General features: G+C 38.8%; 1 protein-coding gene across 1 annotated transcript in view; it reads right to left on the bottom strand.

The window, feature by feature from the left end:
- Window positions 1–897, bottom strand: part of FERMT1 (fermitin family member 1) — a 62,745-nt gene extending 61,848 nt beyond the window's left edge. The window contains exon 1 of the mRNA XM_027840426.1: window positions 558–897. The gene's annotated coding sequence lies outside the window, so the exon portion shown is untranslated. The remainder of the gene's footprint in view (window positions 1–557) is intronic.
- Window positions 898–12,544: the final 11,647 nt, after the last annotated feature.

Genomic DNA, 12,544 nt, shown 5'->3' with positions numbered 1-12,544 from the left:
AAAAAGGGGCCCAAAACACCCCAAGCATTACTTGTTATTCCCATTTTGGGGAAGAGACACCCCAAACCAGAAGACACTCATGGAGGACAGCTAGGTGATATCAGCAAGCTCCATTCACTGGGACTATCTTGGGAAAGGTCTAAGGAGGAGGGCAAGGAGATCTCTAGGCTTTATTTTCATCTATGAAGTGGGATGGTAGGTAACTTATTTGAGGGGCAAGGGATGAAGATAGCATAGTCTGGGACCAGAAGTAAAAAAAAGGCAAGAAAAGTTAGGAAAGGGATGTATAAGATCGTAGCTAAAGCTGGATGGGATCATCAAATCCAGTCCCCGCCCCTCCCCCCCCAATTTAACAGAGGAGGAAACCGAGGTTTTAAAAAGGGAAGAGACTCGCCCAAGGTCACACGGCCGGTACGGGGCAGAGAAGTAGGTAGGCTCCAGACTTCTTTCTGCTACACCAGGTAGCAGTTGCGGGAAACTGCACCCCTTCCCCTCACCCCAGTCCCACTGAAGCCTCCTGACCCCGTAAGAAGTCTCCTCTCCCCTTCAGCGCTCACCTCCTTTCCTGCGAGCTTGTTCTCTCTTGCCTCCCAGCCTCAGCTGCAGCTCCTGGAGAGCGGAGAGGAAGATACCTTCCCAAGTTTGGCACAGTCCCCGGCGGGGCTCGGGAGGAGGCTGGGAGGGTGGGAACAAGAGGAGCTCAGTAGTCCGGTGCACAGCCCCCGTGTCTCCGCCCCCGGGTCCTAGGGAGGCTGGGCCAGCGTCCCTGGAAGGCTGTCAGTCTCGAAAACCCCGACCTGGGCGCAGAGTGGAAGCCGCAGAGCAGCTGCTCCTCAGGGGACACGAGCCCGCCCAGTCTGGCGGGGGCCAGGCGGCTCGTCCCAGATTGTTCTGCGACAGGTAACAACAGGTCAGCTTGGAGAGAGGCCGCACTACCGCCCCCGGGACCTCCCTCTGCGCAACGCCACGCCCCGACGCGAGCCGGGCTGCAGCCCTTTCCTCTCTCAGCGCTGCTAGCAAAAAGTTAGCCTGCAGGGTTGGGGGAGCAGAAGGGTGGGTCAGGAGAGAACCCACCCCGCCCAGCCCAGCCCCAGACGTGCCAAGTCTCATTTCTCTGAGAGAGGAGGCGCCTTCTCCAGACTCCTTTCTGGGCATAGAGTGGGCAAAAGAAAACCCTCATGACCCCGATTTCTATCTAGGGATGGAAAGGCTGGTTGGACGTGGTCGTCTCAGGTCCCCCCTTCCTCTTAGCAGTTCTCTCCTCTCGGTCGCTCCAAATTTTCCTTGAGACCTTGGGTAGTTGGGATTGAGTTTCTGAAATTCTGCCAAAGATGCACCCTGGTGATTCAAGTTTGGCTACTTTGCGCATCCTCCAGCCACAGATTTTCACTGGATTCTTTCTAGAGGGCTCAAAAGCCAGTGTTGTTTTTGCCTTGTTTTTCTGACTGCTGGTTCCACTCTTGCTCAAAGACCGTTCCCTTCCTCGAGACCAAAACTGGTTGAAAGGGCAATGACCATTTTCATATCCAGGAGGCTGTTATTTTTATTTTCTTTTTTTTTTGCGGGGGGGAGTGAGGGGAAGGAAAAAAAAAAGCCAAGATCCATCTGAGTAACAAAATGACGTAAATTCCACCTCCCTCCGCCGTCCCAACCCAAATGTGGGGTGTAGTCCTTTTTAGACAGGAGGGGAGCAACAAAGGAGGGAAATGTACAACTGCTTTGTCAACTCACCGTCTGTCTCTCCCCCACACCCCTCAAAAAAAAAAAAATCCAATGAAGTAATGACTCCAGATTTCCTGTGATGGCTCATCCAGTGAATTTGCAAAGTCCGGACATCCCCGTTCTATCTTTGTCACTAATCACTCCTTAACTCCCTTCTGCAGGGTTAGTAGTTCGTCTGTCAAATTCTAGAGCTCTTCTGGTGATCTAATCTAGTTTCAAATGGAGTTTACCTTCACTTTTGGCTGTGCTGAGGCTGTTAAATTAATCCAGCTTGCTAGATCATTTTCATGTAGGGTCTGCTGTTCCTCTAATATTATAAGGTGTAGTGATTTAGCATCAAAGATATACTAACCAGGTAGCTAGGTCCGGATTAATGTTAGAATAATGAGAAATTCGATTTAGTGCAAATTATAAAATACTAGGTTGCATTTAATGAGAGGCTGAAACACAGTTGCTTAATCTTCACTGTGCACTTACCTATCACTGGCTATGGATGTGCTGTACTGTTATAATCATATTATCAAATGTTGCTTTTATTTATTTTTTATTTTTTAAAGATTTTTTCTTTTAGAAAAATGCTAAAACTTAAATACATAATAAGAAAAGAGAAAGAAACATTGTAAACTTAAATATAAAATAAGAAAAAAACAAAAAAAGTAATGTACACAGCAGAACATAGGAGAGGATTCAAATTATATAGCCATACCTTTTCATTTCAAGAAAGTCTATATATTAAATACTGATCATTATGTTGAAAGTTGTCCATCTTTTCTTTGCTTCCTTGTAGGTTTTCTTTTGTTCTCTGCTGTACACTTTTTACTTTGTTCTTTTTCCTCCTCCCTCCTCCCTCCCCACCACCCCAAGGCTACAGTTGAGCTTTGGATATATTTATATATAGGTATAGATACATACATACACTTATACATATATACACATACATACATACATACATACATACATGCATACATACACATATACTTTCCCTAAGAGATTCTATTCCTAATCTTTGCTGTTTTTATTTTTTTAAAAAATAACCCATAACAAAATGGATAAAGGAAGAATACTTAAGATGAAATCAATGATAGCATAAGAAAGAAGTCATTTTATTACATTAGAATAAAAGTTTTATGTTATTAAACAGTATAAATGTGGTTATAGTAACTTTAAAATGGGAGTAGGTTGGAATGGCTGGATCTACAGCACAAAATACTATGAAACATGTTGAAGTAAAAGAAAAAAAACTAAATTGCTTCAGCTTTTTGTGCTTTGTAAATAACTACAAGAAACACCAGTGTTATGACAGTCAATAGCCAATGATAATAAATATATATTAAGTGCCTACTAAGTTCTAGGGATTAAAAAGATAAACTTTGGAAAGCAGTCTGGAATCAGGCAAATAAAATGACTAAGATTTCTAGACCTTTGAGTCAGAGAAGCCTTTATGGGACTTACATCCCAAGGAAGCTATCTATAAGAAGTTAAGTCCCCGTATACACAGAAATATTTATAGCAGCACTTTTTTTGTGATGGAAAAGAATGAGAAGTTGAGTAGATACCCATTAATTGGGGAATGTTTAAACAGACTGTGGTATATGAATGTGATGGAATATTACAAGGCTGTGAGAAATGATGTACATGATGAATACAGAGAAGCATGGAAAGATCTACATGAACTGATGCAGAGTGAAATAAGCAGAGCCAAGAAAACAAGAATACACAATAACCATAAAAATGTAAATGGAAAGAACAATCACACCAAAAAATCAAAAGTGAATGTAACAAAGTCAAAGATCCAGCATGCCTCTAATGAAGAGATATGAGAAGACACCCCTAACCTACTATTTCATGGAGGTTGAGGTCCAGAGGTGTTACACATCACACGTTTTCAGACATTTTCAATGTATGGATCAGTTGTTCTGGGTTTTTTTTTCCCTCTCTTTGAAAAAGTACTATTTGTTACCTGGGATGACTTTCAAGAAAGAAGAAAAGGAAAGATACTGGGGTTAACTATGCTGATGGAAGAAACAGAAGATATTGATAAAAACAAAAAAAAAAAGGAGGAAGGGGTAAAGAAAGGTAAAAGATAGCCCCTGCTCTCAAGGACTTCACAATCTAATGGGGGGGGGAGACAACGTGCACATAGCTATGTACAAATAAGCTATATAGAGGATAAACAGGAAAATAATCAACAGAGGGAAGGCACTAGAATTAGGAGATCTAGAAAGTTTTCTTGTAGAAGGTGATGTTTTAGCTGGGACTTGAAGGCAGGAGGCAGAAATGAGGAAGGTCAGCATTCTTTGCATGAGGGACAACCAGTGACAATTCCCTGAGTAGGGAGATGGAGTGTCTTTTTGGAAGAGCAGCAAGAAGTCCAGTGTCACTGGACCAAAGAGTCCTTAGGGGAGTGGGGTGTAAGATTGGAAAGGTGAGAGGGGGCAAGACTTTGAATGCCAGAGGATTTGTATTTAAAGGTGATAGGAATCCACTAGAGTTTACTGAATAGAGTGTCATGGTGACCTGGACAGACCTGTGCTTTAGGAAGATCACTTTGACAGCTGAGTTGACAGTGGACTAGAGGGGCCAGAGACATGTGGCAGGCAGACCCATTAGGAGGCTATTGCGATAGTTCAGGCATGAGGTGATGAGGGCCTTTTCGTAGTCGTAGTGTCAGCAGAGAGAAGAGCCATATGCCAGATATATTAAGAAAGTAAAATTGATAGGCTATAGCAACAGATTGGATGAGGGGGATTAAAGATAGTAAGGAGGTAAGGATGACACCTAGGTTGAGAGCCTGGTGGCCTGAGATGATGTCAATGCCCATGAAATGGAATGTTTTTGCTGTATGGATTGCAAATAAAAACACATTCATCTTAGCAATGCAGCCATTTGGATAAAAGCTTCGAGGTTATGTAAAGCAGTGATCAAAGATTGAAATTAAGGACTGAAGAAACTTTTACTGTAAGCTTTGGTTGTTTTAATGACTTTAAAAATTGAACTATGCCCAAAGGGCTATAAAAATGTGCATTCACTTTGACCTAGCAATAGCACTTCTAGGGCTGTATCCCAAAGAGATCATAAACATGGGAAAAGGACCCATATGTACAAAAATATTCATAGCAGCTCTTTCTGTGGTGGCAAAGAATTGGAAATTGAGGGGATGCCCATCAATTGGGGAATGGCTGAACAAGTTGTGGTATGTGAATGTAATGGAATACTATTGTGCTATAAGAAATGATGAGCAAATGGACTTCAGAAAAACCTGGAAAGACTTGTATGGACTAATGCTGAGTAAAGTGAGCAGAACCAGGAGAACGTTGTACACAATAACAGCCACATTGTTTGATGACTAACCTTGATAGACTTAGCTCTTCTCAGCAATGCAAGGATTTAAGACATCTCCAAAAATCTCATGAAGGACAATGCTATCCACATCCAGAGAAAGAACAATGGAGTTTGAATGCAGATCGAAGCATACTACTTGCTCTTTTTTTTCTTCTGTTTTGTTTTGTTCCTTCTTTCTTGTGGTTCCTCCTGTTGGTTCTAATTCTTCCTTACAACATGACTAAAATGAAAATGTTTAATAGGAATGTATGTGTCAAGCCTATATTAGATTGTATGCTGTCTTGGGAAGGGAGATGGGAAGGGAGGGGGAGAAAATTTAAAACTCAAAAGCTTATGGAAGTGATTGTTGAAAACTAAAAATAAATTAAAAAATTATACTGTTATGAAAATGCTTGTTTTATCCCACAAGTTAAAAATTAAATAAAAATTTAAAAAAAGTATACTTTCAGAACTTATATTTCTAAAAAACAAAAAAATTCAACCTGAATTTGGTGGTGGAGTGGATAGAGCACTGGGTTTGGAGTTAGGAAGATCTGAGTCCAAATCTGGCCTTAGACCCTTACTAGTTGTGTGATCCTGGGCAAGTCACTTAAACCCAATCCGCCTAAGTTCCTCATCTGTAAAATGAGGACACATTGGAGAAGGAAACGACAAACCACGTCAGTATCTTTGCCAAGAAAACCCCATGTATGAACATGGGGTTATGTAAAGTCAGACACTACTGAAAAATAACAAAAAACAAAAGATTGAATACTATTTTTTATTGGGAGGTAAATGCAGAATGCATCAAGTTCTGACAGGGCAGGGATGGGGAACCAGCGTCTTGAGGCCACATATGGCCCTGTAGGTCCTCAAGTGTGGCCCTTTGACTGAATCCAAACTTCACAGAACAAATTCTGCAGGTTTCTCACCCCTGTCATAGGCATTAAATATGAGAAGTGGGATTTGAATCCAAGTCCTTTGACCAGTCCACTTTTCTCCCTAATAATATTAAGGGACCAAGACAGGGAAGCATCCTGGGCATCAGTTACACTATGTTTATATATATGTATATACACACACACACATATTAATATTTAATAAAGATGTAGAAAAATGCTATGAGAGTTCAGAGGAGGGTGAGATCATATTTAGTCAAGAATCAAGGAAAACTTCATGGAAGATTTAGAACTTATGTTGGGCATTCAAGAATGGGAATGGTCAGGGAAAGGGTACATTCCTGAATAGGCAACAACAGTGTTATCATAGAAAAAGAGGCGGGAAAGGTGATAGGTTAGAGCATAGAATACATGAAGAAGCGATGCATGAAAAAAAAAAGTTGGAAAAGGAGATTGGTGCCAACTTGTAGAGGGTGGGGCTTTTACTAGGTATTTTTTCACTTGGAGAAAAAACAGTTGGAGGGAGTGGCGTGAAAAGGATTTTCTCTGAGGGTGCAGCCATGCTGTGAGAAGGGACCACCTTTTCCCCTGCCTGTCTTGCCCTCAATTCCCTAGGGGTAGGTTGTGAGGCCCAAGGGGAGTTGAAGCATGACCCAAAGCAAAGAGACCTTGAAGACCATGGGGAATGGGATGGAGAATCATAAGGTGAGACATTGGAATGGTGGAGGGAGGAAGGCTGCCTCTTCAAATGTAATGGGGCAAAGCCCCATTCACTTAATCCTAGCTCTTGGCTCTGTTCTTGAAGTGGAACCTTTGAAGGTTTTTGAATAGGATAGCAGCATTATCAGAGTTGGGCTATGGGATGATTATTCTGGTAGGGGATGTGTAGGGCGGCTATTGGTGGTTAAGGAAAGACTGGTTATGAGGCTATTATGAAATCTGGGTAAAAAGTAATAAGGACTAGAATTAGGGTAGGGACAGTAAAAATAGAAGAAGGGCCAAGTGTCTTATCTTATTTTGTCAATAGCTCTAGTCTGAAAATCCTTCATATTTGAACTTTTGGGTTATATGATGTTAGTTTTCTACATCAGAAATATTACGTGCATCACACCTTGCAAATTGAGTTTATGGAATATAAACCCAAGTTAAATGTAAGCTCCTGGAAGGCAGGAACTCTTGTTCTTGTCTTTGTGTCTTCAGTGCTTAGCACAGCGCCTTGCTCATGGAAGGTGGTTAATAAATGTTTGTTGCCTTGGACTGATTAAGTAAAGAGTCTTTGTCAGTGTTATGGTTTAATAAAGATGTTGAAAATCCACAAATCAAATCCATAAGTAATTTGTTCATTAGAAGTAAATGTAGGATTTGATTTTAACCAAGAGTTCTGAAACTATTTCTTAACTGGGTAGAGTTTGCTAGCTTCGGGGTAGTGGCATGTGAGAGTAGGGCCAATTGCAAATCTCACCCCGCCTTTTTAACATACCTAACACCACCCTAATAGATTATCCTACAAATGCAGAGAGCCTGTGAAGCAAGCTTTTTGCAAACAGCAAAATGACGTGTTGAGAACAGACTGAATTCAAGAACTTGTTTGCAGTTTGAGAGATGTTAATATCTCTTCCTCAAAGTCTACACTTTCCCAATTTAGTTGAAAAGATAACGAATTGAGCTACAGATTCAATTTAGTTCGTATTTTGATTTCCAGGATTTCCTTTAGCTTTGTTATTCAGTATCCAGTTCTCATCACCCTTCTTTCATCGGATTTCATAGGATAATAGGACTTAGTGCAGTGAGGGACCTTAGAGAAAATTTAATCCATTTCCCTTATTTTATAGAAGATGAAAGTGAGGCCCAGAAGGGGTAAGTAAACGATAAGTATTTAAAATAAAATAACAGGCAGAACAAAACATTCGCTTTCTAAATGCCCTAATTCATATGTAGATATGCATTAGTTAAGAGGTATTTACTGAGCATATAGATCAGTTTTGTTTCTTGGAAAAATTTAGAGTCAGAAAACTTGGATTTGAATCACAGATGTGCTGCTCACTACATGGGTCACTTTGAGCAAGTCACTTAACCTCTCAATTTTCCAGGTAGCTTTCTATGACTATGAATTTCAGAGAAGTTGCTGAGAGATTTTCCTTAGCTGAGAAAGTTCTCTATAGTAATACCAATGAAATCACAGGTTAAGACTCTATCTCAGTGATCCTAAATGCACCAAGTGTGAGGACCATGGTTATCAAAGGGTGAAGATATTCCCACAATCTCAAGGAACCCCTAAATACAAAAATATAATCAGTTGTGTATAACTTTACAAATTGACCTATGGGTATTTGCAGAGAGGTGAAATCCTTCTTGTGTAAGGATATGGCTATACTACAATAAAATTATCTGAATTTATTAGCTTGTATCTCTCTCTCTTAACTTCACGTAAAATTAATGAAACTAACTCCTCAAGTTCGAAATAAACTAGTATTGTGACTGCAAGAGTCTTAGCAGAGCTCTAAGGGGGAAAGATTTTGTTTGAACTTCTGTTTAATCGAGAGTCTAAGTTTAGTCTAAGTCAAGACAAGTCCTTAGCATGTTAATTAAAATCTGTTCAGCAAATCTTTAGCCAAATGATACAACATATGTGAAGAGCTTTGCAAACCTTAAAGTGATATGTATATGTAGCAAATACACACACACATATCTATCCTAGCTATTGTTATCATTAGCTATTATTATCAGAAAGATCATAAACAAAGAAAGGATAGCAGAAGTAAAAATGCTTTTTGAGCACTTGGGAATTATTAAGTAGGGGAAACTTCCCTATGAATGATATAGTGGAAAAGCACACTGGTTATGGAGAGTCAGAGGACCTGTTGCTGTTACTTGCTACATGTGTGGCGTTGGGCAAGTCATTTAACCTCATTGGGTCTCATTTTTCTCATTTGTAAAACATGGGGGTAGATCATCTCAAAGATCCCACCCTCCTGTGATTCTTTGATACTATGTTGTATGTTATTGTTTTCACCCTGTTCTGGGATATTCAAGTAGAATGATGGCTCCCTCAGTGCTGAGCATAGCAAGGGGTGTGCTAGAGAGCCACTCTCACTGGGTTGGGAAAGCCCATTGTTAAATTTTCAATATAAGCATTTATACCTTGTAAATCAGCAATTAGTTACAAATCAGATCTTGATTTATTGTTTTGTTGATTGTCTTAAGAAAGTGTTAATAATGAAGATTAAATTTAGAAGTGTGTGTGCATACATTTCCTTCCACCACCCCCACCCCCAGCCCAGTTGTTAAACATTTACAGGCACACCTTGTATTGCTCTATAAACATTGCTTGAACTTAGCAATGTATATAGAAGTATAGTAGAAGGCTCAGGGAATGAAGTCATCACCTGACTGGAGGCCTGGTAACTGGAGGCTAACAATAACAATGATGATCATAGAGATAATGATAATAATAATAACTCACATTTATATAGTGCTTTAAGGTTTAAAAAATATTTTATATCCATTATTTCATTTGAGGTTCGTAACACCCCTGTGTATAACAATACAAATAACCAATTCTGGCTACTTCCAGCCAGGGGAGCTGGAGCACTAGCCTCCTTTCTCTCCAAAAAGAGGTCCCCTCAGGTTTTCACTTAGTCTTACAGATTAGGTTCAATCCTGGGCGAGCCTGGGCCCTGAAAGTGAGGTGGTGGTGGTGTGTCAAGTTTTTTTATCTGTGCTACTTCACTTTTTTGTGCTCAAACCACAGAACCGTAGGAAAAAATCACTTAAAGTTTAAGTTTTGCGTAGTCTAGGGTCTGCCCTAAAGAGTGGAGTAGACAATGCTGCTATTATAAAATGCTTAACACAAGAGGTTCACAAATGTGCCTTAGCAAAGGCTTAATAACAAATAACTTCTAACTACTGTCATACTCTGCTGGTAAGTTGATACTTAAAGACATCGAAACACGAAGCATTTTTGTAGGATTGCTGAATCACCATTTCCCTTTCACCTGGACTCTGCCTGTGGTCACCATCCCTAAGAAGCTTCAGGGGCTCCTCTTGAAGTTCACCTCTCTGACTGAGGCTCAGAAGCTCCTGGCCTCTTTAATTCATCAGGTTGCCTCCCTGAGTAGAAATAATAATAACAGGAACACTCCTCAGTGAGCTACTCAGGAAAGAAATACAGAGCAGAAAAGGCAGCTGGGGCTTTGAAATCCAATCTAAGGCTTGGCAGGGCCTGTCACAGCAGGCGCTTAATTAATGTTTACTGACTAGGCCAATATGTTATCATTAGCTGTCATGTATTTGAAACCATCGTGCTGCCAGGATGGAGGAAGGGTAGCCCTTCCCCTGCCTTTCATTGAGTGGGCTATAGTTTCCAGCCCTATCCAAACTCACCTTAGGATGTTAAGAGTATATCTTCCTATCACTCAGAATAATTGTGAGGATGGAACTTTACAATCTGTAAAGTATTAATATCAATATAGTAGGAATTATAAATCTTTCCCTCCCTAGTACTCGGGTAGTAGTGGTGGAGGGTTTAGGCTCTTTTCCCCTCCTTCTCGTAGATGTTCCAAGAAGCAGCTCTGGGGTACTTTGAATAGTGGAAGGATATGAAGAGACAACCGAGGAGGGAAAGGGATGTTTTCTCTGAACCTTTAGGTGAGGAGTTCTTCACCTGGGTTTTGTGAACTTTAAACATATTTATATGTACATATATAGATGGATAAATATATAGCTAGGGCTAGATAACTGTTTCAATATAATTATAAATCTCTGTTCTTTATTTTATGCATTTGAAAACATTATTCTGGAAGACTTATTCTAAAAAGAGTTCCATAGACTTCACCAGACTACCTAAAGGATCTATGAAACAAAAAAAGGATTAAGAACCCCTGTTCTAGATACAGTGTGAAGTACTGACATGGATAGGAGGCAGACCTAAGGGTGGGTTTTAATTACCCATTTGACTCTGGTGATTAGGTACAAATGCTTCTTTTGATTAAGTCAGACAATAAGAACTGAGTGTGAACAGGACCTGTATACCACCCTTGAATTGATCAAAATCAGCCTTAAAAACATACACACATCTATTTGTAAATTTTAAAATTTATTTTAAACTTAAATACAAAATGAGAAAAGAAAAATAAAAACATTGCCATGTACATAGTAGAACATGAGAGGATTCAATATAAAACAATAAATTTCCATTTCAAGAAAACCCATATAATAAATACTACACATTGTTTTCAGAGCTGCCCAGATTTTCTTTGCTTCGTTCTAGTTTTTCTTTTGTTCTCTGCTGTGCACTTTTTACTTAATTTTTCCCCACCTTCACTCCCCACTCCTTGTCCTAAAGAAAGCTACAATTAAGCGTGGACATATACACGCATATATGCGTGTATGTGTGTATATGTATGTGTATATACATATACATGCATACATATACATATATAGCTTTAAACATACACACATATACACTCCTATACATATATGTAAGACTGTGCTATACTTATTTCTACTTGTCATTGGTTTCTCTAAAAGTGGATATGTATGTATGTGTGTATGTGTATGTATATATACATGTATACATATATAAATCTATAAACATACACATATATACACATATACACTCCTACACGTATATGTAAGACTGTGCTATGCTTATTTCCACTTGTCATCGGTTTCTTTGAAAGTGGATAGCATCTTCCTTCATATGTCCAAGTCTTTCCATGTTTTTCTAAATCAACCAACTCATCATTTCCTACACCACAGCACTATTCCAATCCAATCACTTCCTATCTGAAAAATTGTCTATGAAAATTTTCCCCCAATTTTCTTCATTCCTTCTATTCTAGGCTAAATAGGTTTTATTTGTATAGTAAAATTTTAATATAAAATAATAAAAATTGCCCATTTTATCCTTCAACAATTCTCTCACCTTATAATACAGTTGAAGGTCTGCTTCCTTTACATCTTTTTACCCTAGTTTCTTTGAAGTTCCTGACCTTTTGTTCTTCCAAATGAAGTTTATTATTTTTTCTGACTTGGTAAGATAATTTTTTGGTAATTTAATTGGGATGGCATTGAATAAATAGGTAAAATTTTCATTTTTCTATTATCTTGGCTTTACCTGTCTATGGACAATAAATATTACTTCAATTATTTAGATCTGACTTTATTTGTATAAAAAGTATTTTATATTTATGTTCATATAATTCCTGTGTCTGTTTTGGCAGGTATACTCTCAGGTATTTTATACTGTCTAGTTATTTTAAATGGTCTAAAAAAATATTGAATAATGTTGTAGACATGTAGTGTAGTTTCCCTATTTTTCTCTTTTGATTAAATCTATTTTAGTTTTACCTTTGTCTGAGATCATGATTATTACCTTTGCTTTTTTTTACACAATAAATTTTACTCTAACCCTTTATTTTATCTTTGTGTGTTATCTCTCATTTTTATAGTATATCCCAAAAGCAACATATTGCTGAATTCAAATTTTTAATCTGCTATCAGTTTCTATTTTATGGGTAAATTTGTCTCATCCACATTCACTTACATATTTTTAAAGTCAAAGAAACTTAAAAAAACCTCTTATTTCACTTTCAAATTCT

Source organism: Vombatus ursinus, unplaced genomic scaffold (assembly GCF_900497805.2).
Source record: "Vombatus ursinus unplaced genomic scaffold, bare-nosed wombat genome assembly UNPS02014841.1, whole genome shotgun sequence".
In the NCBI taxonomy this organism is placed as follows: domain Eukaryota; kingdom Metazoa; phylum Chordata; class Mammalia; order Diprotodontia; family Vombatidae; genus Vombatus; species Vombatus ursinus.
Note: the sequence above shows the minus strand (reverse complement) of the source record. Positions and strands in the feature narration are given on the sequence as shown.